This window comes from Nicotiana tabacum, chromosome 18 (assembly GCF_000715075.1).
Source record: "Nicotiana tabacum cultivar K326 chromosome 18, ASM71507v2, whole genome shotgun sequence".
Lineage (NCBI taxonomy): Eukaryota > Viridiplantae > Streptophyta > Magnoliopsida > Solanales > Solanaceae > Nicotiana > Nicotiana tabacum.
The window spans coordinates 31,383,383-31,405,071 of NC_134097.1; the positions used below are offsets into that span (position 1 = coordinate 31,383,383).

The 21,689-nt window shown below is 39.0% G+C and overlaps 1 long non-coding RNA gene across 1 annotated transcript; it reads right to left on the reverse strand.

Annotated features, from left to right (window-relative positions):
* Positions 1-5,314: 5,314 nt before the first annotated feature.
* On the reverse strand, positions 5,315-6,580 carry LOC107797462 (uncharacterized). Its single transcript, XR_012701724.1, has 3 exons — positions 6,500-6,580; positions 5,944-6,150; positions 5,315-5,450 (listed from the first exon to the last, which is right to left on the reverse strand). It is a non-coding gene; the product is annotated as an uncharacterized LOC107797462 (long non-coding RNA).
* Positions 6,581-21,689: the final 15,109 nt, after the last annotated feature.

Here is a 21,689-nt window from a genome sequence, read left to right on the forward strand (position 1 = left end):
AACCCTATAAGAGAATCTTTTTTGAACTTGCATTTGATATCCCTGAAGAAGGATTTCGAAGAGAGAAATGAACAAGATAAACGATATTTTTGGATTTCAGTTTTTGATTACCTAAAGGGAAAATTCTAATGATAAACAAAAGATAAAGTATTTTTTTCTATATACAATATCCTAAAGTTCTAATGAAAATAAAAGATTTTTTTTTTCATTTTTCACTAATTTCCCAAAGAGACACCTCAAGAGAAAATCTTTTTGAATTTTGGAATTAACACCCTAAAGAAAGCTTTTAAAGAAGTATTAAAAGAAAATCCTCTTTTTTTTTTTGAATTTTGGTCCTAATATACTAAAGGAAACTTAAAAACAATTCATTTTAAGTCCTAGATATTAATTGCCTAAAGGAAAAACAACCTCAAAATTTTCTCATTTAGAATTAGCATTCTAAAGAAAATTTATAACAAAATATAAAATGCAACATATCTTTTTAGATTTTTGAGTTACAGCACATTTTTTCAAATATAAAACAGAAAATAACAATAATAAAAAACTTGACATTATTGTACAAAAGTAGAGAGTAAAAGATGGCATAAAGTGAGGAACATACTCAAAACATAAAAATAAAACAAATCTCCTTAAGCAACTCCTGACTGAGCGATCCTGACCGGATGGTCACGGGGTGTCTGCCATGCTCAAACTTCGGTAAATAAATCCACACCTGTATGAGAAAACTTTAACCAGCACAATGTGAGATAATATCACTCCCTATTAGACACATGCAAGACATAATTGGGACTATTTTTGCAAAATAATTTATTTGTCTAAAAGGTGGCTAGAAGTGCAAAATTTGGCTAAGACCCCGCAAAGCCAAGAACTTAAGATTTACTAGGAAGACCGGACCCTATGTGAGTTGCCTACGTATCCCGCCCCGAGAGACGAGAATCAGGTATGCGTAGTTCGGGCAGATTGGATACGGGCGAGAATAATAAATAAAAAACAACTGACATATAGAAAACACATTTTTTTTCTTCGAAAATTGATGAAACATATAAAATCTTTTTGGATTTTCTTTTTTTTTTTGTTTTTTTTTTGATTTTTGAAAAATGATAAAGAGTGCAAAATCTTTTTGAAGTTTCCATGCTCTTTTTTTCTTAATAAAATGTAACAAAATATAATTGGGCCCTACTCGCTTCATCCTCACACTTCAGCCTCTCCTTTTTTCTTTTTTTTTCTTCTTTTTTTCTCTTTTTTTTTTCATTCGCCCTCAATTACATTGGTCCGCCAAATGACCCTTTTACCCTTGAAGAAATGCAACATATAGCACATAGGATGCATTAAGATGGTCTGTTATTTTGGGTACACCTGTCCTAGACGGACCCAACCCCTGTGTTGAGTCCCTTAAGTCAAATGCACGTGATGCAGACAAACGTTCCTACTAGGGATCCGGCATGAGGCTGTGTTTTTCTAAGTTTAAAAACCTGGGTTTATTTGTTCTAGACTTGGCTTACCCGAGCGGACAGCTCGAGTGGAGGGGGCAGCGTACCGGAAATACAGAAGCTTCGCCGGCTTTGCAACTTGTCCAAACCTCGTTCTAAATTTGGAATATGACTCTAAAAGAAAAGAAGTCACACGAAGTGCACACTTCTTCATGATTTAGAAGACTCAGAGAGAGGAGGGATTTCGCAACAGTTTATATACAGTTCACGGAATATCAAAGCGGTAAAAGCAATCAATTAGCACATTAGGCCCAAATCATGTAACAAAATCAGATAATGGATAAAGCCAACTATAACAATTATTCTAAGCTCGAATTCTTGAACCCTGAACCAGAGGTCGTGGGTTCGATCCCCAGCAGAGTCGCCAGAGCTGTCACACCTCCTTTTTACCTACACCCTGTAAAGGGTATAAATACAAGGGAGTTTTTCCAATTAAAGGACAATCGAAACGGGATCATACTACTAAAAGATTCAGAGTCGCCACTTGTGATAATTTTATAGTGTCTCAAGTCACCGGTTCAAATCTCGAGTCGAGGAAAAGGTTGACTCTGTAATACAGTCCGCGAACCAGAAATCCGAGTAAGGAATTCTGTTAACCCGGGAGAAGGTGTTAGGCATTCCCGAGTTCCGTGGCTCTAGCACGGTCGCTCAACTGTTATATTTGGCTTAACTATCTAATTTTAACAAATTTTTAAACATATGTGCATTTTTAACTTTTAAACCGCTTTTATTCATTTTTCGGAAGATTTCAACGTTATACAAAACACGTCTTTGGATCACGCCACATGAAATGCACCTGCGATCTGCGACACATTTTGTTTAGCGTCGTTAGGATTTGGATTTGGGTCACATGAAATGCACACCCGAGTTTAAGGAAATTAATTATTAAAATAACGCGCCTAAAGTGACTACGCGTTGGTAACTTTGCAAGGGCCATAAAAAATTCAACTAGTGGCACACCTCGATTATTAAAAGAAAAAAACAATTCACTACAGATATTTACAATTATTTATAAGACCAATGATTTATGGAATTGGAACTACCTAGAAGAGGTGATGTGATATCATTAAAGCTATTAGAAAAGGTCTGGAGATAATTGAAGCTATTTGATGAATATCCACAAACCACAATACGCAACCCAGTACATGATCGCAATAAGTATGCCAAGAATTCTCGATGCCTTGAAATAACTTGTGACAAATGGTCTGTGAAAGAAAACAGGCCAGTCGTAGCATTTATTGGATTGGCCTGACAAAACAATGCATTCGGCCTGGATTTTGGTAGTAAAGAATTTAATTTAACTTGATTCCAACTAAAAAATTTGTGCAGCCCAATTAATAATCAGTATAAAAATTAGCCGATAATCCATCAATTACTACTACCAACATTCTCAAATTACAAACTGAATAAGTCTTAAAATGAACCACTACGAGCGCGCACACACATATGGATAGTTCCAACAAGTGTACAGTAGGTCACTTTAGGCTGCAAGCGTAAAATAAATTCAAATTAAATACTAAGCACGTGTAATGTATCAAATAAGAGTGATTAAGGATAATAAAATCAGACCTCAAAGAATGACAGCTTTTCGACTACGACAGCTTTTCAGCGTTCCTCCCTTTCTTTTTAGTGTTAGCCTTGTTTTTACATTGTAGAGTCTAGGTTTCTGGTAGGGTTTTTAGGTTAAGGGGTATGTGCCTAAGAATTATGGGCTAGGTCCAAAATTAGGTCTAAAAATGAATTGCTCAAGCACAAGTTCTATTCTATCCGAGATTAAAAATACGGGCCCATTTATTAATTAATCATATTATTCAAATAATTATTAAAATAAAACTAACCATTAAAATAAATGTATTTTTGGTATTTTCAAATATCATATTAAAATAAAAATATGATACTATTTTTTGTATTTTTTATTTTTTTTAAGATTAAAAATGACTACAAAATATTAATGAACCTATTTTTGTAATTTTTTATTTTCTTGTAATAAAATAAAGTAAAAGAGTCAAAATTACTTAAAATATCTATATTATGCCTAAATTAAATATTTTACGCTAATATATAAAAAATCTTGGGGAGGATCAAAAATCACATATCTACAGATTGGGCTGCTTGCCCTAACACACGCAAGTCAGTCACTCACTATTTTGTCAAGTTTGGCACCTCTTTGATTTCTTGGACGTCCAAGAAGCAGTCTACCATCTCTCGCAGCTCAGCAGAGGCTGAGTACAGGAGTTTGGCATCCACTGTAGCTGAGGTGATTTGGATTCTAGGTCTGTTCAAGGAGTTGGGCATTCCTCATTCCTCTCTTGTTCCTATATATTGTGATAGTAAATCCGCTATTCAAATTGCAGCGAATCCAGTTTTTCATGAACGTACGAAACACATTGATATTGACTGCCATTTCATTAGGGAAAAGGTTTAACAAGGGCTGATTAGTACTGTCTATGTTCCTACTGCTGAACAGGAAGCTGACTTGCTAACCAAGGGCCTTGGGCGATTTCAACATGACTATTTGGTGTCCAAGCTAGGACTGAAGAACATCTTCAGTGGACCTAGCTTGAGGGGGGGTGAGGAGGTGTCCACGCAAGCAATGCCTTATCTCACATGTGCTCTTAACTTAACTATAGTTAGATCAATGTAATCGTAGTTAGTCCATTATTTTAATACTTGTACAACTGTACATGAGTTGGCAGTAGTTAGTTGGTCACTGTAGAAAGCAGTTATATATGTTGTACATTGTTCATTTTAGATATATCGAAGAAGAAAATTTCCTCCTCTGCTCTTCTTCTCCCAAGCTGCTTCTTCTTTTCTCTGAATTCAATCACACTTTCAGTTTAATCATGAGAATTTAACAGAATCCTTCGAACAAAAATAAAAAACAACAACAAAAAATCCAGTATAATCTCATAAGTGGGAATTGGGGAGGGTAGTATGTATACAGATCTTATCCCTCCCTAAAAAATAGAGAGTCTATTTCCAATAAACCCTCGGCTCAAGGAAAGATGAAAGAAAGCAGTAGTACCAAGCAGTAACAACAACAAGATAAAAAGAAAACGAAGCGAAATGAACATGTAGTAGTAAAAATCTAATAACAATACAATACAAGACTAAAACTAATACTACTGCTATGAGTAAAAAACACTCTCGGCTGCCTACTAGCCTTCCACCTTAATTCTCAACCTCCACACCTTCATGTCAAGGGTCATGTCTTCGGTAAGCTGAGTCGATGCCATATCCTGTCTAGTCACCTCTTCCCAATACTTCTTTAGCCTACCTTATTACTAGCTGTCGTTGTAACGTAAGGAGGTCCCCCCCACCACAAATGTTTATTATTCTTGGGTTGTTTATAGGCTTTTAAGAATAGATTTTGCCTCATCCAGTTAAAAGAAAAGATTTTAATAATCTTACAGTAATCCTCTTTTGCAGCAGGGCCCTTCATGGTACTTGACACAACAAATAACTATTTAGTCAGCAGAATACCATATTTCACATTAACACTAATAAAAAACCATACAACAAATGTTTATTCAGCACAATACCATAGTTCACAATAACTAACACTATAGAAAAGCATTGAAGCAACACAATAGCGGGTCAGGCTACAGCCTTAACTCAGCTTTATTACATTGTTACACACACAAAACAACCCCAACTTCTTGTCTGTCCTTTATTATTTAATTCACATGGACAAATAGGTAGGTTCTTATATATTTAGTCCATATCAAGAATTGGGGCTCTGATTTCCTCATGATTAGTGGCAAGGAGAGTAGCAGTAGCAAGCATATTTAGCCCAGTGATGTTTGTGATCACCCCATTTGTACTTCTTGCAGATACCATATTCAGCTCCAAACCAGTGCTTGCAGTGGTGGCTACATTTGTAAGAGTAGTGGCAAGGCCCATGCCACTTGTGACTTTTCTTCCAGCAGTATTTTGCTTCTTTCGTTTGTATTTGTATGGCTACAAAATCATATGGTTAATAATAAAATAAGAATTTTGAAGTTAAATTGTGTGCAAATATAAAATAATGTCATTCCTGAGCGACCTAATATACTATTTAGAATTTTTTGGTCAAAGTCTACAATTTGGCAATATCTATGGGTGAAGTACACAAATAGCCCTCAAAAGTGGATAGTCTTGATTTTTTATTCTCGCTTGCTCCATAGGTAGAACTTCATGTTTAATAAATGTTGCCTCTCACTTGCCCCATGAAAAATACTTTTAACCTTGAAGTTCTACTCATGGGACAAATAGAGGTCAAAAGTTAAAAACCACCCTAAAAAAGTCATATTTCTGTAATTTTTTGGATGCTTATATTCTTTTTGGAACTCAAAAGTAATGTGATCAAATGAGAGATAGTAGTAATAACTTTCAAAAGACAAAATAATATTGGAAAATCGCTACATCTTAGAGTCCCATTACCTTTTAGACTATAGGAAAAGTTGGAACTTACATATTTCAACACTTCTAGATGGCATGAGAAGAAAGGGATCCTTGGCGTAACTTGTGAAGTTGCTGCCATGTGATCAGGAGGTCACGGGTTCGAGCTGTAAAAACATCCTCTTGCAGAAATACAAGGTAAGGCTGTATACAACAGATCCTCGTGTCCGGCCCCTCCCCGGACCCCACACATAGCGGAAGCTTAGTGCACCGGGTTGCCCTTTTAGTTTGCATGAGAAGAAATATTAAATGGTCTTCCATACCTTCCAATAATTTGAACTGATATAGCTAATAAATACCGACTATGATGAATATTTTTACATGTAATGCATGGAGGTCAGTGATAACACAAAGGTTGAGAGATCCAAGAATTTAAAGAAAATAAGCAAAAATATGAAAGCAATAAAAGAAAGAGAAATGAACTTGACAAAAGAAAAAATAACTAGATATGTGAAAATTTAAGGAAAAAATCGAAGAATTCTGGCATTATATTAATCCAAAATTTTGACAAGACCCTAGTGAGAATCCTTTAAGTTATCAGTTAGTTCAGGCTTAAATTCTTGACTCACCATTGGCCGCAACAAGGAGGAGGCAAAAGAGGAGAGCAAGAAAAGTTGTGTACTTGGCCATAGCTGTTATTTCTTTTGGATTCTTGGTGAGGAAACAAACAGTTGAAATGGTGGCATTTATAGTATTGGAAACTCATATTGTCAACTTAATTCCCTTTGATTTGTTCAAAGATTACGTTGGATCGATGTTGGCGTACTTACAATGGGTATTGAAAGGACACTATCAAGTACAAAGAGGTGGTCATGCACAAGTAACATTTCTTTAATTGAAGAATTTGAATTGATCATGTCGAAATTCGTAATAAAGAATTAGTCATGCAGCAAGTATGGAATTGGCGCACAAATAAGCAGAATCAAAGTGAGAATGGGCAAAAACCTATTTTGACATTCCAAAAGAGACCCAAAAAAAAAACTATAGGATATTTCATTCCATTTTTCTAATTCTTGATAAGTAGTTATCATTATTTGTATTGGTAGGAGATAGCAGATTTAAAATTATAGTCGAGCTGCATGTACGGCAATTTGGACAACGCCATGTTAAGAAAAAAAATTATAAAACTTTATTTCATCAAATAGATGATATCATTTGTGAGTTTTGAAACTATATATAGCTAAATAAATTAAATTCGATTTCTCTTTAATAGTTTAAACTTTTGGATAAGATACTCACACCCATAGTATTGTGGTCTCGGAACAGGCATAAATCCTGGATTTGAGTTTCACCACCAACCAAATAAAATAAAATAAAAAAATCACGTGCTTGATCCATTAAATAAAATCAGACTTGAACGTAAAGAGGCATATTGAAGATATTAGTAAATAGATAAAATATATATTTTTATGCTTTTAAATAAGATAATAATACCCTTCAAAGGAATTGGTCAGTACATTACCACAAGACACGTGTCACATGCCAAATGATGTTTCATCGACTCAAGGGGTTCAGGAAGCTTTCTTTGGGTTTCAGCAAAAAATCAAGTCTGATCATTGGCTATGTCAAAATTAAACTCCTTATCATTTTAAATTTTTTATTCTTACATTAACCGTGTTGATCTCATCCTATTTGCTATTTAATTTGAAATTATGTAACCATTTCATTGAAATGGGCGTCCAACTGAACAGCCATTTTGATATAGTTGAATGTCATGATAAATTATACGTCAAGCTAAGTTTACGACGTTTTCTCTAGAGCATATGAGGATATATTTTTTGTTTATTCTGCAATTTAACATTCTTTCGCTTCTTAATGAGATAGAGATAAGGTTCTTCCAGCTGATTTATATTAGTGGTGTGCACAAGACAATATTGCCCAATAAGATGTTTTATTTCAAATAAAATCAAGTTGATGTCCACCATGTTAAATTTAAATAAAATTTGACACGAGGAGTTGGCTCGATGGTAAGTTGTCTCATCTCCAATTCTTTAGTGGGCGTATTGAATCACGCTGGAAGAAACTAAAGAACCATTGTTGATATTGGCCGATGTTTAACCAAAAGTTGACCATTAGGTCTAACAATTAATTTAATGAGAGATTAGGCCTCAAGCAACGTGATTAAACAAAATTAGAATCAATCCTTTGATACTGAAAGAGTTGTGCACGTACTGTGAAATTATACAAGTAACGTAATAATAGTAATGAAACTAATAAACTTCCAACTTTTGATGTGTGTGTGTGTGTGTGTTTATATATATATATATATATATATATATATATATATATATATATATATATATATAAACCAATTTTGTATGTATATATGTATGTATGGAATTTGAATTAAAAGATAATTTTGAATTTCTTTCAATCCAAATACACCAAACAGAGGGGTACATAAAACTTACGTCTGTGCCAAAATATACAGCTATCCTACTTCTTTGCTAAATACGTAACAAAATACATGATGGGAGGTGTACTCACCATACTTCTATTTCAGCTTCATCTTACATATTGATTCTTTTTTTGTTTGTGTCTTATGAATGCCATATTAGCCTTGTCCAAAATATATGTCTCAGCAGCTTTACAAGGGAGTTCCCTCACATCAAAGAAAACACCATCTTGTTCCTCAATACTCCACTTAGCTAATGCGTCCGCTACAAGATTTGCTTCTTGGTAACAAAGACAGATGACACAATTGGCCTGAGCAGGTAGCTTTGTAGTTTCAAGAATAGTATCCTTTAATTGCCAAGCTATGTTGATCGTACCCTTGAGCATATTAATAATCAGGAAAGAGTCACACTCCAGTATAAAATTCTAAAATCCCTGGGAGATACACCATGTACTCTTATTTTAGCAGCCTTTGCTTTAGCTAGATTACTGCTACCTCTGCCTAAAGATTACGCAAAAGCCATGATCAAGTACCCTGAAACATCCCTTACTATACCTCCAGCTCCTGTAAAACCTTCTCCATTGTGACTGCCATTTGTGTTGATTTTAACTCAATTTACCGGAGGTCTTTCCCAAGAATAAGAGAGTAATTCTTACTGATCGATCCAATAGCAGAGATTAATGCTAAATGAGTAAAGAATTCGCCAGAGCTTGTGTACTATGTTGTGTTCTACAATGATAGGGAAAGGGGAATTATTATAGTGTAGCTTAACTGTAACCAACATGTTACACATCACTTGTGTTGCAAGTGAATTCAGTGTTCCGAGGCCTAAAAACCTCCCTTTTACCTCACCTTGATTTGCGTGCGTGGTCCGGACCTATATCCAGAAAGCCCTCTATGTGAAAACAAATGAGAAATAGAAATTCCTAGAGTTAAAAATTTGATTTTTGGTTGACTTTGGTCAACATTTTTATCAAATGGACCCGGATCCTTGTTCCGACGATCCCGGAGGTCCGCAGTAAAATATGAGACTTGAGCGTATACCCGGAGATGAATTCCGAGGTACCAAGCCTTAGAAATCAATTTTTGAAAGAAATTGTTTTACTGAATTAACTAAGAAATGAAGAAAAGAATTTAATGTATGAAACCATTGTTATCGGGCCCGTATTTTGGTTCCGGAGCTCGGTACAAACTTGTTATAGTATTTGAAAGATAACTGTGAAATTTGGTGAAAAATGGAGTTTATTTGACGCGAGTTGGACTTCCGGTTAAAGAGTTATGAACTTTGAGAGTTCTTGATGAAAATATTGAGTTTTGATATTTAATTCATGATTTTACATGTTATTTTGATGGTGTGATCGAACGAGTAGGTCCATATGATGTCTTTGAGTTAGTATGCACACTTGGTTTGGAGTTCCGAGGGCTCGAGTGAGTTTCAGGTAGGTTCCGGCATGTCTTAAGCTTAAAATGTAGTTGTTGCAGGTTCAGAGAAGTGGAAGGCCTCTGAACAAACCAGTGTGGTCCGTACAAAATGGAGTGCTGCCGCAGAGGGGCCTGTGCGGCTGCACTAGATTTTGTGAGGTCCGCGGTGAAGAAAAATTTACTAGTCCGACTTCGGAAGCCTATATCTTTTGATATACAAGGAATTTTGAGATGATTCAAAAACAAAAGTTGTAGCCCTTCATATCGAGTTTCCAGAAAGCTAAAGAAATCACAATTTGGACATCTTTAGAGAAAGTTATGGCCAAAATACTAAAGTATGTCACTGCAGTCCACACGGGAGCCGTGCGGCCGCACTCAATTTTGTGCGGTCCACACAGGGGGTCTGAGAGGGTTATATTAAAACGGGATTTTCAGTTATTTTTCAAAACTCCAAAAATATAAGAGGCGATTTTTCAAACAACCTTTCTTCTTCAAAACATTGGTAAGTGATTTCTAACTCGTTTTCTTCAATCATTACATCTTTTCACATGATTTCAACTCAAAACCAATGATTTTCATGGGGGAAATTGGGTGTTTTGGGTAGGACCTATCTTTTTCAAAAATTGGGGATTTGGACCTCAATTTGAGGTCCGATTTCAAAACAAATTATATATTTGGGTTTGTGGGGGAATGGGTAATCGGGTTTTGGTTTGAACCGCGGGTTTTGACCATGTGGGTCCGGGGGCGATTTTTGACTTTTGGGTAAAACTTTGGAAAACTCATTTTCATGCATTGGAGTTGATTCATTTAGCGTTTATTGATGTAATTAAGTAAATTATGGCTAGATACAAGCGAGTTGGAAGTGGAACCAAGGGGTAAAGCGGTAGTTGAAGCTTGATAGTGCTCGTGGCTTTGAGGTAAGTGTTTGGTCTAACCTTAGCTTAAGGGAATTAAGAGTCGAGTCCTATTTGCTATGTGATAATTGTTGAGTACGACGTATAGGCATGGTGCCTAGTATCTATACGTTGGTGTCTAGCATGACCGTGAGTCTTATATTGTGATTATCATGACTTCGTTGTATCTTTCATGCCTTGGTAATGGTTTCTACTTGTTGTGTAAAGTTCGTGGAAGGAATTATGACCTATGAACATTGAGGAACATTGGCTCAAGTTGTATAACAAATTGTGAAAGTATAAGTGATAATTGAACCTCTAGAGCAGTAGCTCGAGTTGTGAAGTGAATTGTGAAGTAAAAGTGAGAAAGGTAAGAGATTATTATGTTGCCACCCTTGCCGGGCTATTGTTTCTTTATTTGTTATCTCCCTTGACGGGATGTTGATATTACTGATGTTGTTCCTTTACCGGGACTTAATTGTTGATTTGTTGTTCCATTGCCAGGATTCTTATTATAATCTCATTTATTCCCTTGCCCTATTGTTTGTGTTTGTTGTTTGGGAGAGGAAGAGAGCTAAAGCACGAAGAGTGATGTTGTGCATTATTTTTTTATGAGAAAAGAGTGTAAAGAACGAAGGGTGATGCCGTGTATGATTGTGAGGAAAGAGCGTAAAGCACTAAGGGTGATGCCGTACCGCACGATGTACCATTTTGTGCCAATTATATTGATTATATGGTGAGGAAAAAGAGTAAAAGCACGAAGGGTGATGTCATGCACATTTTCATTACTTGATTGCTTTGGTGAGGACGAGAGTAAAAACACGAAGGGTGATGCCATGCATTTATTGAATTTCTGAATCTTTGTTGATATCTGAGATATATTGCTTCTTTTATTTACTTTTTGTCTTTCTATTTGGAATCGATATCTCCTCCGTAGCACGCTCCCCCTCCCATACTTGATTGTTTATTTCTGTATTTATTTTCCGATGTATATATCTGAATTGTACAAGTTTATTTGGTAGTCTGGTCCTAGCCTCGTCACTACTTCGCCGAGGTTAGGCTAGACACTTACCAGCATATGGGGTTGGTTGTGCTGATACTACACTCTACACTATGTGCGAATCCCGGAGCAGCTCTTGGACTGTAGTTTGGAGGCTCCCTTCAGTCCACGCGGAGATCCAAGGTAGACCTGCAAAAGTCCACATGCCCTGGCGTCTCCCTCTATCCCTATTTCCTGTTTCATTTTCCTTACATTCAGAAACAATGTATTGTTATTTTCTTCAGACTTTGTATGTAGTAAATCTTATACCGTCTATAATACTGTGACACCAGGTTTTGGGTACTTAAGGCCTTAACAGTTGTAATAGATACAGATTTCAGATATTTTATTATTTTCTTCCGCTTAAATTCTAATTTCTACTGTTCATACGTTATCGCTTTATGTTTGTTAAAAAGAAATAAATGGATGATGAAGTTATTAGTTTAAAGGATCGGCTTGCCTAGCTCACATCAGTAGGCTCCATCATGACTCCCGAGGGTGGGAAATCCGGGTCGTGACAAGTTGGTATCAGAGCTCTAGGTTACATAGGTCTCACAATTTACGGACAAGCTTAGTAGAGTCTGAGGGATCGGTATGGAGACGTCTATATTTATCCCCTAGAGGCTACAGAGTTAGGAAAACTTCACATTTTTTCTTTTCTATCGTGCGGTTTTGTTTCTCAATGCTAATTGAATTTCTACTCTGTTCTTTCGCAGATGGCGAGAACACGCGCTTCCTTATCTACTGCCAGCAGCCCGAGCCCCTAGTAGCAACTCCCACGAGGGGTAAAGGGCGAGGCCGAGGCCGTGCTAGAGGCAGAGTAAGGGGCAGAGCTCAGCCCAGAACAACAACACCAGCGACAAAGCCTTAGGTTGACTTTGATGATGAGGTTCCATCCCGGACAGTTCCGGTTGGCCCAGCCCAAGTCCCAGAGGGGTTTATTGCCACCCTAGTTCTTCAAGATACTCTGGTCCACCTAGTGGGACTTATGGAGAGTGTCACTCGGGAAGGCTTGCTCCTTTAGCAACATCTATCTCTCAGGCTAGAGGAGGAGCCCAGACTCCTTCTACTCGCACTCCGGAGCAGGTAGCTCCCCAGTTCCAGACTCCAGCAGTTCAGCCAATTGGAGCAGTTCAGCCGGGTGTGGTAGCTCAGACCGGTGATGGAGCAGCTATATGTGCCGATGCTTTGTGGAGATTGGATAGGTTCACCAAGCTCTTCACTACTACTTTCAGTGGTGCATCTTTTGAGGATCCCCAGTATTATCTAGACAGCTGTCATGAGGTTCTCAGGAATATGGGGATAGTTGAGACCAATGAGGTCGATTTTGCTACTTTTCACTTGTCTTGATCCGCCAAGACTTGATGGAGGGATTACTATTTGGCTAGACCAGCCAGATTGCCAACTTTGACTTGGGAGTAGTTTACTCAGCTATTTCTGGAGAAGTTTCTCCCCATCACTTAGAGAGAGGCCTATCAGAGGCAGTTTGAGCGTCTCCAGCAAGGTTCTATGACTATCACCCAATATGAGACTAGATTCATCGACTTGGCTTGTTATGCTCTTATCATACTTCCCACCGAGAGAGAGAAAGATAGGGTGAAGAGGTTCATTGATAGACTTATTCAGCCAATTCGTCTTCAGATGGCTAGGGAGACCGAGAGTGAGATTTCCTTCCAGGAGGTGGCCAATGTGGCCAGGAGAGTGGAGATGGTTCTGTCACAGGGAGTTGGTCATGCGTCGGACAAGAGGCCCCGTCATTCAGGACGATTCAGTGGTACCTCGTCTGGAGGTAGGGATTCGTATGGTAGAGGCCATCCTCCTAAGCTTTTTCAGTCAGCACTCCATGTTTCTCACAGTGCTTCAGGTGGTCGTGGTCCTCAAATGCAGTATTCTGATCAGTAGTCCTACAATGCACCACCATCCCCTATCAGTGCACCGCCACTTCAGAGTTTTCGGGGTGGTCATTCATGTCATCAGGGTCAGCAGTCTTAGTAGCCGAGGGCTTGTTACACTTGTGGTGATATGGGTCATATTGCTAGGTTTTGCCCTCGAGCACCGAGTAGCTCTCATCATCAGGGTTCCCGTGGCATAGTTCAGGCACCAGGTGTTCCACAGCCCGCCCAGCCAGCTAGAGGTGGGGGTAGAGTTGCTAGAGGTGGAGGTAGAGGTATTAGAGGTAGAGCTCAGGCCGCTAGAGGTAGAGGTCAGCCATTAGCAGGCTATCCCAGAGATGTAGTTCAGGGTGGTGGGGCCCTACCCTAATGTTATGCTCTTCCAGCTAGGCCCGAGGCTGAGGCTTCCGATGTAGTTATCACAGGTACGGTTCTAGTTTGTGATAGAGATGCTTCAATGTTATTTGATCTAGGGTCTACATACTTGTATTTGTCATCTTATTTTGCACCATATCTGATCATGCCTAGTGATTCCTTGAGTGCTCCTGTTTATGTGTCTACCTTGGTGGGTGATTCTAGTGTGGTAGATCGAGTCCATCGTTCATGTATACTTGTGATTGGGGGTCTTGAAACTCATGTAGAATTGCTTCTTCTAGATATGGTTGATTTTGATGTCATATTGGGGATGGATTGGTTATCACCTTACCTGCTATCTTGGACTGTCATGCCAAGACTGTGACCTTAGCCTTATCGGGTTTACCTCATTTAGAGGGGAGAGTGACTCCTGGTCATTCTACCCGTAGTGTTATCTCTTATGTGAAGGCTTAATGTATGGTTAAGAAGGGGTGTTTGGCCTATCTGGCATATGTTCGTGATTCTAGTTCTGAGGTTCCTTCTATTGATTCTGTGCCCATTATTTATGAGTTTCTTGAGGTATTCCCTTCAGACCTACTGGGTATGCCACCCGACAGGGATATTGACTTTTGCATTAATTTGGCTTCGGGAACTCAGCCCATTTCTATCCCGCCATGTCGTATGGCCCCGCTTGAGTTGAAAGAGTTAAAGGAGAAGTTGCAAGACTTGCTTGAGAAGGGTTTCATTAGGCTGAGTATTTCGCCTTGGGGTGCACCAGTGTTGTTCGTTAAGAAGAAGGACAGATCGATGAGACTGTGTATTGATTACCGACAGTTGAACAAGGTTACAATCAAGAATAAGTATCCATTACCGAGGATTGGTGATTTGTTTGATCAGCTTCAGGGTGCCAAGGTATTCTCTAAGATTGACTTGAGATCTGGCTACCATCAGTTGAGGATTAGGGCATCCGATGTCCCTAAGACAACTTTCAGCACTCGGTACGAGCATTATGAGTTCTTGGTGATGTCATTCGGGTTGACGAATGCCCCAACAACTTTTATAGATTTGATGAACCGAGTGTTCAGGCCTTACGCGAATTCATTCGTGATAGTCTTCATTGATGATATTTTAATCTATTCTCGCAGCTGGGAGGAGCACGAGCAGCATCTTAGAGTGGTTCTTCAAACCTTAAAGGATAGTCAGTTATATGCTATGTTCTCAAAGTGTGAGTTCTGGTTGAGTTCAGTTGCATTCCTGGGTCATGTTGTATCAGTAGAGGGTATTCAGGTTGATCCGAAGAAGATTGAGGTAGTCAAGAACTGGCCTAGACCAACATCAACTATAGAGATTCAGAGTTTCTTGGGGTTGGCAAACTACTATCGTCGGTTCGTAGAGGGGTTTTCATCCATCGCAGCCCCGATGACCAGGTTGACCCAGAAGGGTGCCCATTTTAGATGTTCGGATGAGTGTGGGGTGAGCTTTCAGAAGCTCAAGACAGCTCTAACTACGATACCGGTGTTGGTTTTGCCCATAGGTTCAGGGCCATATACAGTTTATTGTGATGCATCTCGTATTGGTCTTGGTGCGGTGTTGATATAGGATGGTAAGGTAATTGCTTATGCTTTGCGGCAGTTGAATATTCATGAGAAGAATTATCCGATTTATGATTTGGAGTTGGCATCCATTGTTCACGCGTTAAAGATTTAGAGGCATTATCTATATGGCGTGGCATGTGAGGTGTTCACGGATCACAAGACTCTGCAGTACTTGTTCAAGCAGAATGAGTTGAATTTGAGGCAGAGAAGGTGGTTAGAGCTATTAAAGGACTATGATATCACCATCTTATATCATCCGGGAAAGGCCAAGGTGGTGGCCGATGCTTTGAGTAGGAAGTCAGCCAGTATGGGCAGTCTTGCTTATATTCCGGTCGGTGAGAGACCACTTCCTTTGGATGTTCAGGCTTTGGCCAATCAGTTCGTGAGGTTGGATGTTTCTGAGCCTAGTCGTATGTTAGCTTGCACGGTCACTCGTTCTTATTTATTGGAGTGTATCTGTGATCGGCAGTACGAAGATCCCCATTTGTGTGTCCTTAGAGACATAGTGCAGCGCGGAGGTTCCAAGCAGGTTACCTTAGGTGACGATGGAGTTTTGAGATTGCAGGGTCAGGTTTGTGTGCCTAATATAGATGGGCTCCGAGAGTTGATTTTTGAGGAGGCCCATAGCTCCCGGTACTCTATTCATCCGGGTGCCGCAAAGATATATCAGGATTTGCGGCAGCATTATTGGTGGCAGACAATGAAGAAGGATATCGTAGCATTTGTGGCTCGGTGTTTGATTTGTGAGCAGGTTAAGTTTGAGCATCAGATGCCTGGTGGTTTGTTCCAGAAGATTGAGATTCCTGAGTGGAAGTGGGAGCGGATCACTATGGACTTCGTTGTTGGACTCCCACGGACTTAGAGGAAGTTTGATGCAGTGTGGGTTATTGTTGATAGGCTGACCAAGTCAGCGCATTTCATTCTTGTGGTAGTCTCCTACTCTTCTGAGAGGTTAGCTGAGATCTATATCCGGGAGATTGTTCGTCTTCATATTGTGCCCGAGTCTATCATTTTGGATCGAGGTACACAGTTTACCTCCCATTTCTGGAGGGCAGTTCAGCGAGAATTGGCACACAGGTTGAGGTGAGCACAACGTTTTATCCTCAGACGAACAGGCTGTCCGAGCGGACCATTTAGATTTTAGAGGATATGCTCCGAGCTTGTGTCATTGATTTTGGAGGCTCGTTGGATCAATTTTTTCCTTTAGCAGAGTTTGCCTACAACAATAGCTACCAGTCGAGTATTCAAATGACTCCATTTTGAGGCTTTATATGGTAGGTGGTGTCGGTCTCCGGTTGGATGGTTTGAGCCAGAAGAGGCTCAGTTGTTGGGTACGGATCTGGTTCAAGATGCCTTGGACAAGGTCAGGATTATTCAGGATAGGCTTCATACAGCTCAGTCTAGGCAAAAGAGTTATGCCGACCGCAAAGTTCATGATTTGGCATTCATGGTCGGTGAGCGGGTATAGCTTTGAGTGTCGCCTATGAAGGGCGTGATGAGATTTGGGAAGAAGGGAAAGCTTAGCCCTAGGTTCATTGGCCCATTTGAGATTCTTGATCGAGTGGGAGAGGTGGCTTATGGACTTGCATTGCCGCCGAGCTTATCAGTAGTGCATCCAGTGTTTCATGTGTCCATGCTTTGGAAGTATCACGACGATCCATCCCACATGTTAGATTTCAGCACTGTCCAGTTAGACAATGACTTGTCTTATGAGGAGGAGTCGGTAGCTATTCTAGACCGGAAGGTTCGTTAATTGAGATCGAAGAGTTTTCCTTTTGTTTGTGTTTAGTGGAGAGGTCAGTTCGCTGAGGCATCAACCTGCGAGTCCGAGTCTGATATGCGGAGCCATTATCCCCATCTTTTTTTCGACTCAGGTACTTCCTTTTTATATCCGTTCGAGGACGAACAGTTGTTTTAGAGGTGGAGAATGTGATGACCCAAAAGGTCATCACTTGTGTTGCAAGTGAATTCAGTGTTCCAAGGCCTAAAAACCTCCCTTTTACCTCACCTTAATTTGTGTGTGTGGTCCGAACCTATACTCGGAAAGCCCTCTATGTGAAAACAAAATGAGAAATAGAAATTCCTAGAGTTAAAAATTAAATTTTTGGTTGACTTTGGTCAATATTTTTAAAAAACGGACCAGGATCCTTGTTCCAACGATCCCGGGAGGTTCGCAGTAAAATATGGGACTTGGGCGTATGCCCGGAGATGAATTCCGAGGTCCCAAGCCTTAGAAATCAATTTTTGGAAGAAATAATTTTACTGAATTATCTAAGAAATGAAGAAAAAAATTAATGTTTGAAACCATTGTTATCGGGACCGTATTTTGGTTCCGGAGCCCGGTACAAACTTGTTATAGTATTTGAAAGATAACTGTGAAATTTGGTAAAAAATGGGGTTTATTTGACGTGAGTTGGACTTCCAGTTGAAGAGTTATGAACTTTGAGAGTTCTTGATGAAAATGTTGAGTTTTGAGGTTTAATTCATGATTTTACATGTTATTTTGATGATATGATCGCATGAGTAGGTCCATATGATGTCTTTAAGTTAGTATGCACACTTGGTTTGGAGTTCCGAGGGCTCGAGTGAGTTTCGGGTAGGTTCCGGGATGTCTTAGGCTTAAAACATAGTTGTTGCAGGTATAGAGAAGCGGAAGGCCTCTAAACAAACTAGTGCGGTCCGCACAAAATGGAGTGCTACCACGGAAGGGCCTATGTAGCTGCACTGGATTTTGTGCGGTCCGCAGTGAAAAAAAATTTCACTGGTCTGACTCCGGAAGCCTATAACTTTTGATCTACAAGGAATTGTGAGGTGATTTAAAAACAAAGGTTATAGCTCTTCGTGTCTAGTTTCCAAAAAGCTAAAGAAATCACAATTTGGACATCTGTAAGGAATGATATGGCCAAAATACTAAAGCATATCACTGTAGTCCACGCGGGAGCTGTGCAGCCACACTCGATTTTGTGCGGTTCGCACAAGGGGTCTGAGAGGGGTATATTAAAATGGGATTTTTCATTTTTCAAAATCCCAAAAACATAGGAGGCGATTTTTTAAACAACCTTTCTTCTCCAAAATATTGGTAAGTGATTTCTAACTCGTTTTCTTCAATCATTAACATCTTTTAACATGATTTTAACTCAAAATCAATGATTTTCATGGGGAAAATTGGGTGTTTTGGGTAGGACCTAGGTTTTTCAAAAATTGGGGATTTGGACCTCGATTTGAGGTCCGATTTCAAAACAAATTATATATTTGGGTTCGTGGGAGAATGGATAATTGGGTTTTGGTTCGAACCTCGGGTTTTGACCATGTGGGCCCGGGGGTGATTTTTGACTTTTGGGTAAAACTTTGGAAAACTCATTTTCATGCATTGGAGTTGATTCATTTAGCATATATTGATGTAATTTAGTAAATTGTGGCAAGATATAAGCGAGTTGGAAGTGGAACCAAGGGGTAAAGCGGTAGTTAAAGCTTGATTGTGCTCATGACTTTGAGGTAAGTGTTTGGTATAACCTTAGCTTGAGGGATTAGGAGTCGAGTCCTATTTGCTATGTGGTAATTGTTGAGTACGACGTATAGGCATGGTGACGAGTATCTATACGTTGGTGTCTAGCATGCCCGTGTGTCTTTATATTGTGATTATCATGACTTCGTTGTATCTTTCATGCCTTGGTAATGGTTTCTACTTGTTGTGTAAAGTTTGTGGAAGGAATTGTGACCTATGAACATTGAGAAGCGTTGGTTCAAGTTGTATAACGAATTGTGAAAGTATAAGTGATAATTGAACCTGTAGAGTGTTGACTCGAGTTGTGAAGTGAATTGTGAAGTTAAAGTGAGAAAGGTAAGAGATCATTATGTTGCCATCCTTGCCGGGCTATTGTTGCTTTATTTGTTATCTCCCTTGCCGAGATGTTGATATTACTGATGTTGTTCCCTTGCCGGAACTTAATTGTTGATTTGTTGTTCCCTTGCTGGGATTCTTATTATAATCTCATTTATTCCCTTGCGCTATTGTTTGTGTTTGTTGTTTGGATGAGGAAGAGAGCTAAAGCACAAAGGGTGATGCCGTGCATTGTTTTTTTTTGTGAGGAAAGTGTGTAAAGCACGAAGGGTGATGCCGTGCATATTTTTATTATATGATTGCTTTGGTGAGGACGAGAATAAAAGGACGAAGGGTGATGCTTTGCATTTATCGATTTCTGACTCTTTGTGGATGTCCGAATTATATTGTTTCTTTCGTTTACTTGTTGTCTTTCTATTTGGAATCGATATCTCCCCCGCAGCATGCTCCCCCTCCCATACTTGACTGTTTATTTCTGTATTTCTTTTCTGTTGTATATATCTGAATTTCATAGGTTTATTGGGTAGTCTAGTCCTATCCTCGTCACTACTTCGCCGAGGTTAGGCTAGATACTTACCAACACATGGGGTCAGTTGTGCTAATACTACACTCTGCACTATGTGCAGATCCCAGGGCAGCTCTTGGATCGTAGTTTGGAGGCTACCTTTAGTCTACGTGGAGATCCAAGGTAGACCTGCAGGTATCCGCAAGCCCTGGTGTCTCCCTCTATCCCTATTTCCTATTTCATTTTCCTTACATTCAGAAACAGTGTATTGTTATTTTTTCAAACTTTGTATGTAGTAAATCTTAGACTGTCTATGACACTGTGACACCAGGTTTTGGGTACTTAAGGCCTTAACAGTTGTAATAGATGCAAATTTCAGATATTTTATTATTTTCTTCCGCTTAAATTCTAATTTCCGCTGTTCATACGTTATCGCTTTATGTTTGTTAAAAAGAAATAAATGGATGATGAAGTTATTAGTTTAAAGGATCGACTTACCTAGCTCATATCAGTAGGCACCATCATGACTCCTGAGGGTGGAAAATCTGGGTCGTGACACATACGTTACAAGCAGTAAAGGCAACACTTATATTACGCTAGTGTTTACATTGAAAATGGTAATTACAATTAGATTTGATTTTGTGGTTCTAAAAATACGTGATTTATTTTTATGCTAGTTCTTAAGTAGTAGATGCTAAGTGTGAGACTAGAAAATAAGATAAGATCTTGAAGACCAGTATGTTAAGCAAACCGAGAGGCTGAGAATCGGGGCCTCGAGCTGGCCTATACGGGGCGTCGAGGTTGGGCTAAGCGTCAGACTGTGAATGGCCGATGAAGGACTAATAATCACGCCCAACTATACCTTTTAAAAAGGACAAAATGGTCGTTGAAAATATAATCCAATTTACAAGTCCGGAGTCGAATCTCACAGAGAACTAAGGCTTAGCTACAGTTGTTTACTATCACCAAGAATACAAGCTTGAACAATTCCTAACTTATATGTATTAAGATTCTTGTGTTTAACTAACTAACTAACAAATTAAAATAATAAATTAACAATAAAGATACTACAGGTCGGAGAAAAGATTAAGGAGGTCTAGAGTTATGATTTCCCCAATTGTCGGAATCCTTCCCGCTATGTCTTCTATAATTTCGCCTAAGTATTCTCTACCAATCATGAGTGCTCTGCGTGTTGTAATTCTCTCCTGAGTAATTACGACAATTTAATGGACATACTCTCCCGAGTTACGCTAGCTGGCTTTAATTATAGTTCACTTAGATCGCACCCAAGGTTTCGTTATCCCTAATCCCACCTTTAAACCCTTGGTTATTGATTCCTCACATACGTCGTGAGTGATGTTGTTCAACAATTACCTAAATATGCACTCTCTTCCGAGTAATACATACTAAATAGGTACAGCTAATTGAGAGCCCTTCAATCACCCACAAGAATAATATAGTTAAACAAATAGAAAAAATACTACGGCTCAATTATATAAAAACATAACAAGAATTTATCCTACAAAAGGTTCCATCAAAACCCTACATAACAAATTAGCTATTCATAATAGTATGTAAAACTACAATATTAAAAGTCATAACCAACAATGAAAAATAGGAAGAGGAAGGAAAAACTCGTAGAAGAATTCCTATTGTGTCTCTGCCTCCTTAGGTCGAATCTCTAGTCTCCTTAGCCTCCTTAGGTCTAAATTATGGTAAAAGTATTTCAAAGGTCTTCAAAATACCATTTTCCATGTATATATACCCAGTAGGGTTGGGCCCAAACAATTACACTTTCTCCTACGCGAAAACACTACTAGAAA